Here is a 21,428-nt window from a genome sequence, read left to right as displayed (position 1 = left end):
AGTAAGCCAAATCATTTCAGTGATAAAAGCTCATACATTTAGAACACTTTAACTGTATACACAGTATCACTTGTTATATATTTTATAAAAAGTAAAAGATTTGAGGTAGTATCAATCTACCATATATAACATCAACCAATGTCAGCAAATCATATGTCAAAATAAGTACAACTGAGGTCAATCATAAATTCTATCAAATCTATACTGAAAGGTAAAACAAACATTTTTGGATGTTTGCAGTAGTCTACAATTCAGTAGGGTCAAAATGGTTAGCTTTTTAAGATGGAATTTTGTTTTTATGTATTCATTCTGGCTGCGCTGCCTGGCATGTGAGACCTCAGCTCCATGGCCAGTATCCAGCCCTCACCCCTGCAGTTTTCCTGGATTGCTTTTTTGTATAGCCATATTCACACTACATGCAAAGCAGGTGGTTTTACTTCAGCTTGTAAATTAGAAACTTCAGTCACGCAACTAAAATGTTGCATTTGGAAGCCTTAAAGTTCCTTTCATTCCTACCCAGAGAACACTGTCAGCTTCTTTCAATCAGTTTCTTTTAATTTTGCTACTACTCAGTTCCCATGTTCTCATCTTGGGGCCACAAATATCCACTTGTTTTAAATTATGCATCTATTTTCACTTTTTTTTTTTTTTAATAAATTTGATATGTGAAAAAAAAAAAATGATTTGCCACACTTGTTAATTTCTGTGGAATGAATACACATTCCCCCATGGTCCATTTCAAGCCATCATGGTTTAAAAACTGACCTGAAAATGCCTGAATTTTTAACAATCATTTTTGTACCCAAGTACAAGATGGCTCCAATGTTTCACTCTCTATATCTATATATCAATATTTGACCATCTATGTGATAGTAATACAATAAAATATTAATGTCTAGCAAGTCTGGGTGAAGAATAGCTGGATATCTTTGTACTACTGCAAATTTTTTTTCTAACTAATGTCAAATTAAACAATGCTTAAAAAATTGATGCCAGATAGATTGCATATCTGAATGCAAAAGGTAAGACAAAAAACCTCCTAAAGATAACACAAAAGAAAATCTCATAACTGTGAGACAGAGAAAGGTTTTTTAAACAAGGTATAAATTATGTTTCTTAAATCATAAAGTAAAAGAATGACATACTGAACTTAATTAAAATTAATAACTATGATTCATTTAAAAAAATCTTTAAGAGAATGAGAAGGCAAGCCACAGAATGAAAGATATTTACAATATATATAACTGTAAAAGAGCACATATTTAGCAAATTCAGGCCTCCTAACAAATTGAGTTTTTAAAAAAAAGAAATATGAGATGAGACCTGAATACACTCTTCACAAAAATGGAAATTCAAGAGACCAATAAACATGAGAAGATTCTCAAGTTCATTACTGGGAAAAAGTTAATTAAAATCACAATGAAATGCTACCACATACTAGCATGATAAAAACGGAAAAGACTGATGATAACAAGTATTAGTGAAGCTGATTCATGGGGTCGCAAAGAGGCGGACATGACTGAGTGACTGAACTGAACTGAACAGAGCAACTGACACAATCATAAGCAATGTGAATGAAAACTCATAAAAATCACTTTGGAAACCAGTTTGATATTATCTACCAAAACTGAACATATATGAATATTCTATGACCTGGCTATGATTCAGCTATTAGACTCCTAGTATACACCAAAAAGTGGAGAAGGAAATGGCAACCCACTCCAGTATTCTTGCCTGGAGAATCCCAGGGATGGGGGAGCCTGGTGGCTTGCCATCTATGGGGTCGCACAGAGTCGGACACGATCGAAGCGACTTAGCAGCAGCAGCATACACCAAAAAGAAATGCATGCAGATGTGTATCAAAAGAAAAGTACATGAAGGCATACAGCAGCATTCATCTTTAACAGCCCCAAACTATAAGTAATCTAAAGGTCCCTTAACAGTAAATGGAACACTGTATCTGATTCATCCAACTGACTACTATACAGCAATAAAAATTAATGGACTAGTGATACAGAGAACAACAAAAATGAATTTTACAAATACAATGTGAGTAAAAAATAGACACAGAAGAGTACATACTGAAAAATTTATAGAAAGTTTAAAAACCAATTAAATTTGGTATTAAAAATCAGGTAGTGACTGCCTTTGGAAAGGAAGAAAGGATGGGGACTGGGAGGGGCATGAAGGCAGTTTTGGGGGTGCTGTTACTATTCTACATCTTGACCTGGGAGGCTGTTACATGGTAATTACTAGTGTGTTATAGGCTTCCCTGGTGGCTCAGAGGGTAAAGAATCTGCCTACAATGTGGGAGACCTGGGTTCAATCCCTGGGTGGAGAAGATCCTCTGGAGAAGGAAATGGGAACCCACTCCAGTATTCTTACCTGGAGAATGCCCATGGACAGAGGAGCCTGGCAGACTACAGTCGATGGGGTCACAAAGAGTCGGACACGACTGAGCTACTTTACTTTCAGTGTATTATAAATTCAGCTGTATACTATGTACGTACTTCTCTGCATATACTTCAATAAAATTATTTTTTAAAGTTAAAATGAACACACGATCACCTCAATTGAGGCAGGAAAAAAACACTCGATAAGATTTAACACACTTTCATGATAAAAAGACTCAACAAACTAGGGACAGAAAGAAACTGCTTCAACATAATAAAAGCCACGTGTGAAAACCTCAGAGCTAATATTGTACTCAGTGGTGAAAGGCTGAAAGCTCTCTTCTAATTAGGAAAAAGGTTAGAATGCCCACTCTCACTACACCTGTTCATAGTATTGGACACAGTACTAGAAGTCATAGGCAAAGCAACTGGGCATGAAAAAGAAATAAGAAAATTGAAATAAGAAATAAGAAAAAAGATTGAAGAAAAAAATTGAAAAAAAATAAGAAATTGGGGATAAATAAGTAAAACTATCTTTGTTCACAGATGACAAGATCTTACATGTAGAAAACCCTAAAGATTTTTTAAAAAAACTATTAGAGCAAACAAATTCAGTAAAAATACATGACATGCAATCAATACACAAAGATCAGCTGCATTTCTATACACTAACTGAAACAATCTGATATCTGTTCCATGTACTTTTAAAAAGAATAAAATAATCAGGAATAAATCTAACCAAAGAGAACAAAGATTTGTATACTAAAACCATGAAATGTTGCCAAAAGAAATTAAAGAGGACATGAATAAATGGAAAGATACCCTGTGTTCATAGTTAGAAGGCTCAATAGTGTTGAGATGTCCATAATACCCAAAGCAATCTACAGACCAAATGTAATCTCTATCAAAATCTCAATGGCACTTTTTTTTTTCTTCAGAAAAATTCATTCTAAAATTCCTATGGAATCTCAAGGAATCCAAAACAGAAAAATAATTTTGAAAAGAACAAAGTTGGAAGACTCAAATATTCTGATTTCAAAACACATTACAAAGCCATAGTAATCAGTGTGATAATGGCATAAAGACAAATACACCAATGGAATAAAACAGAGAGCCCAGAAACAAACTGTCATGTGTATGGTCAAATGATCTTTGACAATGATGCCAAGACCAGTCAAAAAGGAAAGGGCAGTATCTTCAACAAACAGCGTTGGGAAACTGCATATCCACATGCCAAAAAAAAAAAAAAAAAAAATTTTTTTTTTTTTCCCAAATGAAGTTAAACTCTTATCTTGTATACCACATTCAAAAATTAACTCAAAATGAACTAAAGACCCAAATGTGAAACCCATAACTTTCCAAGAAGATGACAGGAGGAAAGCTTCAAGACACTGGACTTGGCAATTACTTCTTAGATATAACACCAAGAGTAAAGCCTACAAAAACAAAAACAGACAAATAGGACATCAAATGCAAATACTTTTGTGCATCAGAGGATACACTAATGAATAGAGTGAAAAGGCAACCTATGGAAATGGAAAAAAAAATACTTGCAAACTTAGCTCTAGTTGCTACAAAATACCACAGATTGGTAGGCTTAAACAACAGACATTTATTTCTCACAGTTCTAGAGGGTAGGAAGTCTGGATGCCAGCATGGTCAGGTTTTTGTTGAGGGCCCTTCTCCTGGCTTGCAAAAGACTACCTTCTTTCTGTACCCTCACATGGCCAAGAGAGAGAAAGCTCTGGTCTTTCTTCCTCTTCCTGGATTTAAATGGCACTAATCCCATCATAGGGGCTCCACCCTCATGAATCACCTACCTCACAAAGGCCCCACTCCTTAATATCAACACAGGGCTATGACATACAAATTTTGGAAGGACACAAACATTTAGTCCATACTAAATTCTGCCCCTGCCCCACCCCCCCGCAATTCATATCCTCTTTTTATGTAAATTAAAAAAAAAAACAACACAAAAAAACCCAACACATTCATTCCATCCCAATAGCCACAAAAGTCTTAACCCATTTCAACATAGAGTCTAAAATTGCATCTAAATCAGATTTGGGTGAGACTTGAGGTACAAGTGATCCTGAGACAAAATTCCTCTCCCACTGTGAACCTGTGAAACCTGTTAAGTTTCACACTTCCAAACTACAACAGTAAAACAGGCATAAGATAGATATTCTCATTACAAAAGGAAAAAATCAGAAGAAAAGGGTGACAGGTCCCAAGGAAGTTCAAAATCTCGGCAAGGCAAATACCATTAGATTTTTAGGCCAGAGAATAAGAATATCTTTGGCCCCAGGCTCTGCCCTCTGGACCCTCAGGGGTGTGCCATCACTTTCACAGACATGCCTTTCGCTTGGCAGCCCTGCCCATGCGGCTCTGCAGGGCAGAAGTCCCATCCTGCGAAACCAAGATGGAGGCACCCTGCCCTTCAGGCCTGTGCACTCTGAACCTGCGGTAGCAGCAGCCCTGATGACCCTGAGTCACCTTTGGGCTACTTGTCCATTCTTGAAGAATAACACGTTTAAAGCCTTCCTTCTTTGCATTCTCTTTGCTTCCCTGAGTCTCACACCTGGCCCTTTGGTCCCACCTGGCAGTGTTTTTAATGGTATAATTCCATCTCTTCCTAGCTTCTGCTGAGATGCTGATTAGGTCCTCGGCTCAGGTCCACACTAATGTCCTTATTAAATGGTTGGTGAGCCACACTCTTGGTGTTTTCTTCTGAAGGTGCTTTCTCGGGGGACCGGGATGGGGAATACATGTAACTCTATGGCTGATTCATATCAATGTATGACAAAACCCACTGAAAAATAAAAAAAAATAAAAAAATAAAAATAAAAATTAAAAAAAAAAAAAAAAAATGAAGGTGCTTTCTCATTTTTGCAACCTGGATAGGCTGAGAATTTTCCAAATACTTTTAACTTCTTGTTCTTTTTTGTTTAACAAACCCTTCTTCAACTCACTTCTCTCCTTTCACATTTTGCTATACACAGTCAGAAGGAATCAAGCCACTCCTTCAACACTGGTTAGAAACCTCCTCAGTTAAATCTCTAAATTTATCACAAGTTTCACCGTCCACAAAATGTTAGAACATGAACACAATGCCTCCTAGTTCTCTACTCCTTTATAATAGTGACCACCATTTCTCCATTGTCTAATAACAAGTTCCTCATTCTCATCTGAGACCTCATCAGAATGGCCATTACAGTCTATATTTCTACCAACATTCTGTTTATGATTATTTATGAATTCTCTAAAATGACGGAGCTTTTCTCCTCCAGCTCTCCTCTCTTCTTTCTAAGCTCTCACTATTTGCCATTAGCAGTCCCTTAACAACAATTTTGGGTTTCCCTGGTGGCTCAGTCGGTAAAGAAACTGCTTGCAAAACTTAGTCAACTCTCCATGAACCTGGGAGTAACTAGTTAGTGCAGTGATTCTCAGGTTCCTCAGACTCAGAGCCTCCCTTCATATAATCACATACTTTGAGATATCCCTTTCCTATTCTGAAATGAAATTCACAGATAAGGCAATCAAACTATACAGATAATAAAAAATAAATGTGAAATACCACCTGTCATATGAAAGAGAAATATAAAGAATATAACTTGATATGTATGTCAACACGTACATGGCTAAACTGGAAGATAAATTCTACAAATTTCCAAAACACTTTATTGGGAGGAGAACTAAGCTGGGTGAGACCACTTAGTGCTCTGTTCTCACTGGTGCTGGATGGTGCAAGAAGTGATTGACAAGCAGGTTCTCTGTGACTTACAGCAGGTTACTTTTTTCTCTGAGCTGGAGTGTCCTCATATTGAAATGAGAACACTACTTATTTCACAGGAATGCTGCCTGTATCACTTAACATTACATATGAGCACTTAAGACCACATCTAGCCCATAGTAGGATCTCATTCCCATCATTTGATCATAGTGATCTCATTATACTGAATGTTCATTCTCATCATTTCTTTCTTGGAGGAGTCAAAATTACCGTGGGTCCAAAGGGTTATTTGTCCTCTTTGCAAGGTTTACCTGGTTGGGCTTAGTGTTCTTCTACTACGGAAATGACAAGTGGGATTAATTCAAAGACCAAAATGTTAAAGAAACAGTGACTTTTACTGCTCCCCACTGCTCCCGCCCCTTCTCCAAGTAGGTGAAATTAACATGGGTCAAACTGCCCTTCCTTCTCCCCAGCCCAGTCTTTTCGTGCTAGGGACCTCAGTTCCGTTCAGTTGCGTACAACTTTTTGCAACCCCATGGACTGCAGCACGCCTTTTTCTGGCATATATGTCAAAGCTGGTCCAGCCTCTACCCATTACCCAGTTCCAAAGCCACTTGCACATTATTAGATAAATATGTAACCACTGCACTCTACTTATCATACCAATTACTGTCTTAGCTTGTGCTACTGGAACAAAATACATAGACTGGGTGGCTTAAACACCACACATTTATTTCTCACAGTACTTGGGAGGCTGAAAGTCCAAGATTAAGTGCCAGCACAGATTCTTGGTGAGGGCCCTCCTTCCTAGCCTGCAAATGGCTACTCTCTTGCTGTATCTTCACATGGCCAAGAGAGAGAAAGCTCTGCCCTCTTCTGTGTCTTATAAGGCTTAGTGAATCCATCATGAGACCTCCAGCCTCATGACCCCATCTAAGCTTAATAATCTTCCAAAGACTCCACCTCCAAAAACAATCACATTGAGGTTTAGGGCTTCAAGATATGAATTTGTGTGGGTAGGTGGGGCAGGGAGGAGATACTCAGTCACAACACTACTAGGTTTAGAAACAGTACTGTTTTCCCAGTCCCTGTCATAACTCTGAAATGGTACCAGTTTCCTTGTGCATACATTTTATCAAAATCTCTCTTCCTAACCTTCTTATTAACAGCCATCCATTCTATATGAATTTGTTCTATTTTAATGATGCTGCTGTCATAATAACAGTCGAGACCTAGAAGCCAAGGTAGGTAACTCATGGAAATAAGCTTGGCTGGGGGTTTGAAACCTCAGCTCTACTTGTTCAAAAAGTATGTGGGAAAATACAAAGAAAGATCTTACTTGGATTACAGTCAGAGTGTAACTGACAACCATTAGGAAAATTATGTACATTTATTAATAGGTTGAGAAATCCAATATATATTTTTGGTCTTTTGCCTTGTCTAAATCAATGAAACTAAAAATTATAGGCTCCCAAGGCCACACATGAAATCACAAGACTTTTATACACTCCAAGGTAGATTTAGTACATTTAAATCTACATTTTAGGATTACTTGAAAATATACATATGAAAAACCATTAGGTAAAAATATTAAAATTACAGTAGCAACTATATTAAAATAGTGGAATTACAGTATTTTTATCTACTTCTACTGTTTTGTAATGTGGCTATGGTTATATCACTTTTATCAAAATGCTGATTTAAAAATGAACAGTCTAGAGAAGCCACAACTCAAGGCAACTACAGAGTCACATCCAGGTGTAATAAACTATCTAAATACCCTTTCAGGGAAATTTCAAGAAATTCTGCTTGAACTTGGACTTTTATCCAAATTACTAATTCATCTTATGAACTGATATCCTAAAATGTATTTTTCCAATTTAGATCCTATTTTTTTTTTCAAATGTCTGGATTTTTTACTTTCTAAACTGGACTACATTAGACTAAAAAGGAGGAGGCGGAGCATTTTAAAATCCCCCTGCAGTGAAACTTACCAAGAAGAAAGTCACAGGAATCACTATGCAAAATCATCTTATTATTTACCAGAAACCTAAAACAAACATTTCACAGATTTAACAATAACTACATGATGTTAGACTATATTTTCCCTAAGACTAATTAATTTAATTACCCTGTTTGATGTTAATGGTACTCCAGAAAAATGACTCTTAAAAATATATGTAATTTGGGACTTCCCTGGTGGTCCTGTGGTTGAGAATCCACCTTGCAATGCAGAGGATGCAGGTCTGGATGCAGGTTCAATCCCCCGTCAGGGAACTAAGATCCCACATGTCGCAGGGCAACTGAGCATACACATGGCAATTAGAAAGTCTGTGCACCACAAGTAAAGATCCTGCAAGATGCAGCTAAGACCTGACACAGCCAGGGCTTCCCTGGTGCTCAGTGGTAAGGAATTCACCTGCCAATGCAGGAGACACAGGTTCGATCCCTGGTCTGGAAAGATACCACATGCCATGGAGCAACTAAGCTCATGTTTCATAACTACTGGGGCCGTGGTTTAGGACCTGGGAACTACTAAAGCCTGTGCACCAGTGTCTCCTGCTTGGAAGGCAGATTCTTTACCACTGAACCACTTGGGAAGCCTGCATGAGGTTTAGGGGAGTGGTTTAAATGTCACTGTGTAGGCCGGTGAGTGTTTTGCTTTTTCACGTAAAATGTCTTAAGAGTTTTCTAAAGAAGTATATCTTTATCTACTTCCTCCTTTTTCATGACTGTCTAATATTCTACCAGGGGGGTATACTATAATTTATTCCAATGATGAGCACAACATGCTTTCACCTTTCTCATGTATTTCCCTTTCTTCAAGGAAAAATCATGTAATATTCTATATGAACCTATGATATTACTTCTGTATTATAGATACACAGAAATGAAACTTTTGGTTTAGAAGTATATACTTTCAAAATTGATAGATACAGTTAAACTTTTACCCTAAAAACATAAAACTGTTCATACTCTGTTCAACAGTTTGAGTGGCTACTTTCCAATTTGATACTTAGCTAAGGTTTTCCAATTTTTGCCAATTAGCAAAGATTTAAAAATATCTTATTTCATTGATGTTTTGAATTTCTATTATTGGTGTGTTTGAGTATCTCTTCAAAACTGTATAGGCTATATTTCTACTTCTATGAATTTCCTACTTACATCTTTTCTCATTTTCTACCAAGTTGATTTGTAGGCACACCTTGTATATCCTGAATATTAACCTTGTCTATTACATGTCAAATATTTTTAGCCCAGGCCACCACTGCTTGTCTTTTTTAATGCCATTTAAGTTTGACATCTCATTTGAAATGGCTTTCACTGCCCTGAAATTTTTTAAAAATTCATTTCTTCCAAAATTTTTGCCATTTTATTTTTTACTTACTGAATGTATTTAGTCCAACTTAGTTTGAACTTAGTTTTGAGAGTGCCACAAAGTGAGTACTTAATTATCTTTACCTCAACAGGATAGCCAATTGTCTGACATCATTTATAGACTAGCTCTTCCATTACTCACTTTTGTTTATTATATAATAAATTCTTCTGTAACCATGGAGCTCCTCCTGAATTCCTTATTCTGTTCCTTTGATCAACATGCTCATTCCTACCCCAAACTCAATTATAATTTCACAGTATGTTTTTTATCTCTGATGGGTAAATTCCCTTTTGTCTTGCTTCATATTGAAACTTATCTGTCCATTCTGGTGCACTTTCCTTCTCAAAACTTGAAACATCAGTTGGTCAGATCCCATTTTAAAAATTCTGTTGGATTTCTAATTAGGATTACACTGTTTTTACTGATTAATTTGGCAATTAAGTTCTCACATTCAGGAATATACTATTCTTCTATCAGTTTAAGATCTTCTTGTACTTTTTTTCTTCAGATGGTGCAACACATTTCTAAAAATTTCTTAAGGATTTTATAATTTAGGCTTCTACTTTTGTTAATGTTTTTCACAGTTGGGTTATTGCTGGTTTATAAGAAAGCTAACGAATCTTCTAAGTTTATCTGACAGCCACTTGGTATACTGAAATCTCTTTTTGATTCAAATAATTTTCTGTTGCTTGTCTTATATTTTCTAAGTAGATAATCATACCAACTGCAAATAGTAACTATAATATATTCCACCTCACTCCTCTTCCCCATTATTTAGAGGTTATTTTTCTTGTTTCTTAATGTACTGGCTAAGACTTTGACCAATGTTCCTTTCTTTTAAAGAAAGTACTTCTAATAGTTCACTATGACATTCAATACAGGTAGAGTCTCTTTACAAGATTACTTTTGGTTGATAAAAAGTTGTCTGGGATAACTGAATTTTAGAAGATGATTTTTTTCTAGCACCAAAGGGAGAAACATACACTTTTCCCCACTAACCTATTAATATAGTGACTTACATTAATATATTTCCTAATACTGAATCAATATTACACTCCTGGAATTCTACATTATCAGAACTGGTATGATTCAAAGCTAGGCTCTGGAGTCAGATGCCTGGGTTCAAATCCCAAATCTTTCACTAACTAGTTATATGATTTTAAGCAAGTTATTTAACTTCTTTGTGCTTCAGTTTCTTCATTTTAAAAATGACAATAATATCTATCTCAAAGAGTCACTTTAGGGATTAAGTAAACTAATATATATAAAGTTGTTTACAATAGTATACAGAATACAGAAAACATTTAATACATAAATAATTATTATCATTTACTGAGTGCCTTACATTTGCCTGCCAAAAGGTATGCAGCATTACAGGGGTCAGCAAACTAAGACCTGTGCACTGAATCTGGCCTCCTGCCAGCTTTTATTGGAATGCAGTTATACCCAATGTTTATAATTTATCTATGGCTATTTTTAAGGCTCCTAAACCACAGTTAAGTAGTTGCAACAGAGTTCATATTGCCACAAAGCCTAAAATACTTGCTATCTGCTCCTTTATAGAAAAAAACAAAACAAAACTGCCAACCTGTGAAGTACTCTTCAAACTCACGGAGTTCAGTCTAACAGATGAGACAGGCAAGTTAAAAAAAAAAAAAAAAAATATATATATATATATATATACACATATATATGTATATATGCTACAGTATGTTACGTACACATTCATGATATTCTGAGCATACTGTGGAAACATATGGCAGTTCAGTACTAAAATACAGAAAGGATTCACATAAGAGAAGAGAGATAAAAGAAGTGGTATTTTATTTACTTTTCATTTTAAATATTTTTATATGTCTTTCTCTCTTATCCAAGTGTGTGAATTGCTACACGAAAGGAATACAATGTTGATTTCTGTGACATTCATATTCTAAGTATCCAGAACATTTAAGCTTTTTAACAAATGATAGATACATAAGTGAATGGTGAAAACAAGAATTTGGATACCCTAACAAGGATTAGAAATGCCTATCAAAGGTCTAGATATAAGTATCCCACGACAAGTATTTTACTTGCCATGCTAAATAGGCTCTTTCTTTTAATCCCTATAACAGCTAATTCTAGGAGACAGATCCCTGTATTACCCCTCTTTAAAGTGAAGAAACTAAGGTAAAGTAATACATTCATGTTCCTAACAGCCAGTAAGGGAAGAAGTCAACAAACAAACCTATACCTGCCTAACGTAAAATACATGCTGTTTATACTACAAAGTTGGCAACTGGTGGGAAATATAGTCAAAGAATTTGTTTAGTTGCTAAGTCATGTCCAACTCTTTGAGACCTCATGGACTGTAACCGGCCAGGCTCCTCTGTTCATGGGATTTCCCAGGCAAGAATACTAGAATGGGTAGCCATTTTCCTCTCCAGGAGATCTTCACAACCCAGGGACCAAACCTGCATCTCCCACATTGCAGGCAGATTCTTTATCACTGAGCCACCCAGGAAGCCCAGTCACAGGATACCATCAGAGTACAAACTCTTAAGATAAAGACAGAATAAATTATAATTGATGCAGCAGGAACTGTAGTGTAGTTTAATTTCTAAAACTGAGCAATGATTTGAATAAATTTGTATTTTGAAGGAATAGTCTGGAAGCAGCCTGAAGATGAACTAGAGGGACAGCTGCCCACACATTTTACCCAAAGTCTACTCTATCACACACATTAGACCAGTTTTGGTCAGGTTCAAGTAATTGATAAAAAAATATAATTGCTAGCATACTATGGCATTTGAGGAATAATTATCTGAAGTACTGGAAAGAGCTAGTCCTAATACAGAAGAAGCAAAAATATATTTCATAAACTACTAACTAAAACGTAAGGGAAAATACATATTGCAAATGAAAATATTACATAGAAAAAAATCAAGTCTAAGAACGAAACTGTGATTGAGAACGGTTGTCACAAAAAAGACTCACAGACCTAAGAGAATGAATTTATGGTTACTGAGGGGACGGGTAGGAGGGAGAGATACAATGGAAGTTTGGGATTGACATGTATACACTGCTATATATAAAACAGATAACCATCAAGGACCTACTGTACAGCAAGGGAACACTGCTCCATACTCTGGAACAACCTAAATGAGAAAAGAATTTGAAAAAGAATAGATACATGCATAACTGATCTCTCTGCTATACACCCAAAACTAACACCGCATTGTCAATCAATTATACTCTAAAAAAAAAAAAAAAAACTTTGGAAAACAAAAAATAATGGCTATCACAAGCCAACCAAAAAATTTAGAGAATGAAAACATAATAAAATCACAAATTAAAATTACGCCTTCACTTTTATTTTTACTTAAGCCAATCTTAAGACAAATGGATTTTGAAGTAAACGAAATCACTACTCCCTTCAAGCTAGATTTCAACAAAAGTACACAGTTGTATTTGACATCTATTCCTGAGAAGAAAGCATATAATTACTTTTTAAAGAAAAGTCTTAACTGTGCTTTAAAATGTACTTAAACATCTGTTTAGAACTGCCAGAGAAGTAGGCAGATTTTTTTTTTCCTCCTCACTAGGGAATTGGATTTCACTAAGAAATCACTTAAATTGTTTATTCTGTTCAAATATATGTTAAAATGTGGATTCCGAAAAAGGAAAGCAGAACACAGTAACTTTCAGACATTTTTGATAGAGGTTGATTAACAATCTATCAAATTTAGATATATTTTACACCAAGGTTTATTTCAAAGCACATATCATACTTTGTATTTCTAACAACTAGCACATAAGCAATCTCAAGAAGTGAGGAAGGAAGAGATGGAAGTCAATCAGAATAGTTTCATCTGTAAAATTAGAGTACCACCACATATCTGGCAGTCTATATAGGATTTAAAAAAATATAATCAACTTTCCAGTCAGAGTTCAAGTGGATTTTATTACTATACATACAGAAATAGTCATCTACTTGAAAAAAAAAAAAACAACACATAAGGAATTCACTTTTGCATATTTCTATCCCACTGCGGAAAGACTAGCTGAATTTCCTTGGAATAGATCAGTATTCTCTTGCAAAGAGGAACACAGGCGTTGGACAGGGACAATGAAAGATTAATAAGAATGGAAAGAAAGCTTTTAAAATGTGCACTCTCTTTGCCAAGAAGGCAGTTAAAAGTTTTGAGTAAACTAAATGCTTACTGGAATACTATTATTTACAGAACTTTGGAGGATAAAGCTTGAACTCATGATTTCTGGTCTTACTAAAAAAAGGCTGCATTGCTTCCAATGTAGTAGTATTAATGCAAAAACACATGGTACATTAATACCATCATGGTTTCCAACGTCTCTTTGGGTGCTCACAATATTTCTGTGGGGAATACAGGATATATATTACTCTTTTTAAGAACTGGGAACCCAAGACTGAAAAAAAAAAAGAAACCTAATCTGAAATCATATGGCTAATAAGGGAGAAGTTGGAACTAAGATCCAAAGTACTTTATCTCCTATCTAGGAAATGGAAACAGCTGGAATAATGAAGCTGTTTCAAATACTGACAAAAGTGGGGTGGCAAAGTGAATTGTTAATTCCTCCTTAAAGCAAAATTTAAAAAGCTGAACTTTTATTATGTAGCAATTCATGAAGGCTTGAAATTTAGTTCAAAAGGTCTATAATGCTTTAAAACTGAAAACAGTACACACATACACAAAGCATGGAAAATGCTAGTGTAAGTAAAAGGGCAAAAGTTAACTTCAGTTTGGGGGTTTTGTTGGTTTGTCTCCTTTTAATGTCTTTAAGAGGAAAAAAAGAAACTCCACTGATTTTACCCAGACAGCTCTCCATCTTATATATCTTTACTTTTCCCAGCATCTAATGCTATCTCTGACATACAGAATGTATTCACTAATACCTACTGATTCAAAGAAACCTCTCATGCTATATTCTTACTTTCTTGATAAGACAAAATACAGAGTAACCGTAGCCAATTTTATTCATGCAACCATAACCTGAAGCACCACTATTTATCTGGTAATGGTACATGAAATACAATGTGCTGAAGGAAACAGAACTGCCTTAGAAACACACATCTATAAATTTAGAAACTTCAAAAGAGATATTTCATGTAGAGGAATTTTCAAAACAACTGATACTTACCCTTTAAATCACTGTAACTTATTTTTAAACAATCATAATGAAAATATTTTAAAAGAGACTTCTAGGTCTTTTTCTCTGCCTCAATCTACATGTGATATAATCTTTTCTTGATGACTCAAGCTCATCAATGTAAATGTCAATTATTAGACTATTCTATAACACAGTGACTCTTGGAGTTACTGAAGGATGTTGCAACTGTTCTTCTCTTCACTAACTCATCCTGAACTACTTTTACAAACAATGTTTCCTACTGCCTGCTCCCCAGTTGTCACTTACAGGCCACCAGCATCCTAGCCAATGCTTCTAAAACGCCAGTTGTAGTTTAAAATATGTACAACCTGAATAGGCAGTTGATATACTTAACCTTATACAGATTCTAAATCAAGCCCTGGGGTAGCTATTTTCACTGCTCTAAGGACTAGCGCAAAGGCTTTTCTTCTTTCACTTCCTAGTTCTGATACTCAGTCTAGGCGGTTGCTAGAAGTCTGGTCACAAAATAGCAATTACAGTAGAAGTTATTTCTGAATGTTCTCTTTATTTTTATTATAACATATGGAAAAATATAAATGATACTCAAAGCACACAAAACAACCATGCAGACAAATGATGTAAGGCAGCTCACATTATGTGCTATATGGACAATTAACTAGCCAATTATTAGCCAAAGTCAGCAAAGTAGGCCCGCTGGTCAAATTCCGTTATTGGAAGAAAACAAACAAAAAAGGATATTCAACAGAGACTATAAGTGGCCCACAAGGCCTAAACTATCTGGCACTCTACAGAAAAGTCTGCTGATCCCTGATTTAAGCTGTAATAAACATACACATATAAAATATATAAGCTATTCCTCAAACATAAAGTTTAAGTTATTAATATGTCAAAGTAGATGCAGCATTCTTCCAGTGATGGCTTCACAATGATACAGCCAAACTGTCCTGTTCAGCCCTGCCTATCCTTCTTGACCATGTCATGGCACTTAGCGAAAATCTTGACTTTAACCTTCTTTTCTTCTTCCTCCTGATACTTACCCTCTCAGACTGGTCTCCTTGAATGTCTTTCCTTCTGCTTGATCCCGAAATCCTTCCTAAGATTCAAGTCTGACTTCTGAATGCCTTCCAGGATCATTCCTGCCCTCTGTAGCCTCACTTTCCTTTAAATTCCAGTCCTTGACACATAATTTAATAAGGCCATCTTGTATTTTTTGTTAAGGATTTCTTGTGTTTTAGTCTAGTATCCCCAACTAGTCTGTAAACTACTTGAAGGAAGGAAACACATCCCATTGTTTTTGTATCCCCACTCTAATAGTTCACCATCCTCTGGGCATGTCATCTTCCCAGAGATGACATGTGAAACTCTCTATCTTGAGAAAAAAAAGCCTGAGGCCTGGCAATGGGTAATAAGTGATTGGAAATATCAAAGGAAGACAACTACAAAGGAACTTGATGTAAAACCACAGGTTACACCACAAACTTATAAAGTATATGTGAAAGGTAAGCAAAACCTCCCACAGTGGGAGGATGGAGATAAGATCAAGGGATAAAGAGGCCACAGCATAACACTCTGAAATAAAATGAGGCCAAAATATTAAGAAAATAGTAAAAGCTCCCAATACAGGTTAAAAAAAAAATTGTCTTTCACCATTATTGGTCATTCATTTCTTTTAAGCAAGCAGCTCTCAACACTGATATCCATAGGGGCCATTTTTCTTTTTCTTTTTGCAATGTGATAAACAGAAGCACTGAAAAAGACTCAGTGGAATTGCAGGCAGAGCATTCTAAACCTTTGGATTTACAATATTGTGAATTTATTTGAAATCTGCTAGAGACTGCTCAGGGGAATAAAGCAATCATTTATCTTTTGATCACCTGGCTAATAAAATTGGAAATCATATGCAAAGCCCTACATCATTCTCAAAGACATCATCTAGACTCATTTTCATAGAAAAATGCACCAAGAACGTTTTTTTAAAAAAAACAAAACCTTTAGGTTACCTCATCAAACTGTATTTTAAAAATACAGGCAAAATAGAAGATGCACAAGCCTTGGGTATATACACATTAAAATATACAAGTATTTTTTAAACAGACATAACTATTACCCATAAATCTAAACTAAAATTATAAATTAAATGCTCTTTACCTAAGAAAAGCTACAAAAGATGATGAAAATATTAATCATGCATCCCTATTCTTTTCTAGGTTTTGTAGCCTCTCAATCCTGACCTTTGCCTGGCTGGTCAGAGATGAGCAAGAAATTTTTTTTTAATCAGTATTAAAATATGCTCAATATTATACCATAGAACTTAAAAAATTAAAACATAAAAAAAATTAAAACATAATTATTAAATGCAGGAGAAAATAAATCAGCTTTCAGTTACTCATATAAAGGGGGAAAGTGATGACACAGACGACATCAAAAGGTAACCCTAAATCTGTTTTTTTGAATGCATATCATTAATTTGGGAGAAGTAAATTACCCCTATGTTTGATTGAAACCAATGTTAACCAGCAGTTAATTTTTCCTAACAGTCAATGATTTTTGAGGGTTCAGACAAAATGGAAAAAGAGGGAGTTCATTCAGAAGCATACAGGTGGTTAAAAGCAGCCAGCCTGGGATAAAAAAAATTTCAGTTAACCTACCCAGGAAAACTGAGAGATGTTCTCTGAAAGGAAAAAAGAAAATTTCATAAAATTTACTGTGATAGTGCTAAAATTCTGAAACAAAATTATTTATAAAAATTTTAACAAATATTTTCTTTCCTGTCAAGTCAGTATCCTCTGTTCCCACTAGCTGGTATAAGTGGTGATGGCAAGAATTATCAGTGGGTTAAGAAGCTGAAAGCAAAATTTTAGGCACTACATTATAGAAGATATGTTACAACAAATCCTTTTTATCACTGTTTTAAGTCCACCATCTGTCTCAGTGTGCACTTTTATCTCATTACTTGAGCAAAATCAAATCAACCGAGAAAATATCAAAAAGGCAGGAGACTCATTTCTCTGGACTATTTTCAGGTGATTTAAAAGCTTACACGATGGCAAGAACTACAGATTTAGCAAATACACAAAAACTAAATATTTATCCAAATACAAGATCATAGCCATAAGACTCAATTAGTTTCTGCCTAACATATGGTTCCAACTCCTGGGTGGCATATGTTTAGCACTAGTGCTGGTACTATCATGGTGATAAAATATTATAGTAACAGTTCAACTTTTCATTCTTATAGTACAGAAAAATACCAATTTTGCTTTCAAGAACTAAAAACACGGAAAGAAGCAAAATCGTTTTGCCGCTCAATTTTGAGTCCACAAATCTACATGCACATGAGCTTTACAGAGTCAAAAAAAAAAAAAAAAAGAGAGAGAGAAATTTGTCAGCCTGGTATTCTTAGTTAATAGATGCTCAGACACAAAGGTATCCAAAGGAACTTATATGAAATTTCACAAAAGAAAATCCCGAATTTACAATTCCTAGTACCCCCACTATCCATTACCCACCCCCTATCCCCACACAAAAATATCCCACTTTTTTTTTTTTTTTTAACGCTAGCAATTTAATAAAAGAACGACTAACACTAATTAAGACAGCCGCTTTTCTGCCCGCGATTTTACGGCTAAATTATATGAGTTCATTTTCCTTTACCTAACACATGACGTCCTTCCACCGCCGTGTCAAAAGTTCAAAGATCCAGGTTGTTAAACAGGGCGAGGACTGCAGCCTGGAGTCCAACCCCCCCGCGACTGAACAGGTGGTTTACTCAGCCGGCTGAAGGAACGGCCAGGTACCGGCACCAGGCAAACAAGATCCAACACACCGGGGCGGGTTTTCGAGGTTTGAACCCCAACAGGCGCGGGAGGAAAGTCTCTTCAGAGGGGCTTTCAAGTTCGGCGGCCGCCGGGCGGCCACAACCCCGGGCGACTGCAGACGCTCGGCGATCCTCTCCGGGAGGGCTCCGGCACTCGACCCTCGCGCCGCCAGGAGCGGCGCTGCTAGCCGCGGGCCGCCGGCCAGGGGGGGCGGAGGGAGGGCCGCCCGCGCCCCCGCGCCGCCTCCGCGGGCTGGTGGCGGGGCCGTGGCCGCGCCCCCGCGAGCGCCTCCCGGAGAGACTCGGGCCCGGCAGGTGCCCGACAAGCGGGTGCGTCCCGCCCGCGGCCCACTCCCCGCCCTCGGCAGAGCGCGCGCCCCCAGGACGGGGTGGGCCGCGCCCCTCGACGGGCCCGAACCCCGGCTCGGCGCCCCGGCCCTTCACACTCAGCCTAACGGTTTCCGTGACGCCTGCCCGGGGGCGCCACGGGACCGGGACGCCTCAGTCTCGCCCGCCTTTCCCGAAGGGAGCGCCCGCGCTCTCACCTCCGAGTCACGCCGCTCTGAGGCGGAGGAAGGCGGCTACCCCGGCGCCTCTTCTTCGGGTTCCTGATCGTCCTCGCTCCACCTCAGCGGCAGAGCCAGCTCTCGGGCCGCCGCAGCCGCCGGCGCACTGACTGTTGGGGTGGTTTCCCGGCAGTGACGGCGCTGCCTCAGCCCCGCTCCTCGCTCCCTCTCCGCGTAGCTCCCGCTTTCTGTTTCACCCGAGGGACCGCGAACGCCGCCGCCGCCATGCTTACTACGGAGCCGGGAGGAGGAGCCCGGAGTCGGCTCGCCGAGTGCGGCTGCGCGAGCCCCGCCGACGGCGCCCCCGGCCGGTCCGGACCCCGCGTCTCCGCCCCGCGCCCGCGCCCGCCGCCCCGCGGGTCTTTCCCCGGAGCGCCGGGCGGCCGAGTAACCCCACCTCGCCGCAACCTGGGACGCCCACCGCCCTCCCGGGCTCCGGGCTTTCTTCCGAGGCCCGCCTGCGCCCGAGTCGTCGTAGCCGCCGTGGCGGCCAGGCTGCTGGCGACACTAGGGAAATGAGTTAATAATGGACGTTCCTGGGACCACTCACACAATTCTCAGTCCAAACTCTAAAAGACTCCCTGTGAGGCGCACCGAGTCTGCCTCTTTCCGAAAGCACGAAACTTAATGCCGGCAGGTGCTTTTAAAGACACTCCCCCAAGGAATAGGAAGCCAACCGAAGGGGGCTTGGATGTTTTCAATTCCAAACGCTTTAGTGCCCGGGATCTCCTCAGCAAGCAAAAATACTTATTTACTGCAGTTGAAAATGTGGGGGTTAGTTTTTTAGCCTCTTCCCCTGTCAAATCGCGTGGAATCCCATTACCTTAATTTGTGTAACAGCCCGAAGACCTGGAAGGGAACGCAGCCGAGATTTCCCTGAACCTCCGGCGACTGGGGGCGCTGCAATAATGCCTGAGGGCTGCCCTGGGCTGCTTCCTTTTGCGGGTTCTACTAGAAGACTTGGGATGGGGGTAGTCCTTGGGACGGGTAATCTAGTCTAACCGAGGAACTCTCCCTTCAGAAACAATGGCGATGTAACCAAGCTTCTTTGTCTGGCTTTATTTCGGTTAATAATTGTGCTGCCTTTCAAAAATAGCAGTGCTTTTTTTCTCCACCTTTTAACAGGAATCCTTTGAAAATGTATTTATTCCCTACCTTCTTAAGGAATACAATGGTTAATGAAATCCTTTGTTGATGACTGGCCATCAGATGCCATAGCTTGGCCATAACCTAAAATCCCAAAGGATTGCTGAGGTATGTAGGGTCTCTACTTAGGTGATCTCTTTTTTTTCTCTTTGGAATGTTCTCACCACCTTTTCTAATATCTGTTACTGCTTCTCTTCTCATCTGCCTCTTGAACCACTCGGATCCTTCTTCTCATCCTTTCTGCCTTACTGTTTATTTTTTACTCTTTTCTCCTTTCTTGTGTGCTTTATCTCTATGGCTCCAGGTAATGATTGATGAGGTGTTTATATCCACAATCAGCCAATAAGAGATTAGTTTTCTTCCTCTTCTTCCCATCAATAAATAGGACAATAACTCTATATCAAGTGGTATCTTGAGATATTTTCATTGTTGTTCACTCTCAAAAGTTCTTTTCCTGCGAGAGAGAGTGAGAGAGAGAGAGAGGTGTTTCCTTTTCTTAACTTCCAGATTTGGCTCTCTTCCAGACAATTGCTGGAAAGCTGATCTCTGAATAACTGAAGCATAACTGTATGTTTTAAAATAGGAGGATTTATCAGAGGGTGGGCGAGTTGGGTGGCTTCTCCATATTGCTTCCCTAGCTCTGTTTGGTCTGAGACTACGCTAGTGGTTTCCAAACCCAACTCTAAGTAATTTCCAAAGCTTCCTATTCAGGAGCTTTTTAAAAAGACAGAATCTTGTAATCTATCCCTCAAGATTTAATTCCTTTGGCATTGGGGTGGGGGGAAAATGTCATTTAAAAAAGCTATATTGTTAAAAATTATATTGGGGCATACCTACATGTATAGGCACAACAAGAAAGAACAGCTATTTTGGAGGGGACTAAGACATAATTCAGAATACCATCGAAGTAGACATAGATTAGTCAACAGTATGTGATGCTGTAAGGTTGAGTCACGTGAGGACTGGGGAATTTATGTTCTGTGGAGAGAATGAATCACACACATAAATAACCCTAGCATGGCCACCAGTATGAATCCTTTGGGAATCCAGAGAGGGACATGCATTTACACTGATTTTTAACAAGTCATTTCTCAGTGCTTCATTTTGCTTACCAATAAAAGTTATTTAAAATCCTCATCTTTCTTGAGCTCTGAGTAATACCCAACACTTGGATCACTTATTTCTTTGAATAGTTCTTCCTTTGGCACTATATTCTCTTGGCTTTTCCCGCTACCTTTCGGGCTAT

At 38.1% G+C, this 21,428-nt stretch overlaps 1 protein-coding gene across 4 annotated transcripts in view; it reads right to left on the bottom strand.

Annotated features, from left to right (window-relative positions):
* Positions 1-20,630, bottom strand: part of FNDC3A (fibronectin type III domain containing 3A) — a 111,009-nt gene extending 90,379 nt beyond the window's left edge. For 2 of the 4 annotated variants that reach the window (XM_065902424.1, XM_065902428.1), the window contains exon 1: positions 19,016-19,251. The gene's annotated coding sequence lies outside the window, so the exon portion shown is untranslated. Of the gene's footprint in view, positions 1-18,307; positions 18,444-19,015; positions 19,252-19,859 lie in introns of those variants that run through there. The other 2 variants (XM_065902426.1, XM_065902425.1) reach the window with 2 other exon arrangements.
* Between the last annotated feature and the right edge of the window lie 798 nt (positions 20,631-21,428).

The sequence above is a fragment of the Muntiacus reevesi genome, chromosome 11 (assembly GCF_963930625.1).
Source record: "Muntiacus reevesi chromosome 11, mMunRee1.1, whole genome shotgun sequence".
Taxonomy (NCBI): domain Eukaryota; kingdom Metazoa; phylum Chordata; class Mammalia; order Artiodactyla; family Cervidae; genus Muntiacus; species Muntiacus reevesi.
The sequence above is the reverse complement of the archived record's forward strand: the minus strand, read 5'-3'. Positions and strand labels throughout refer to the sequence as shown.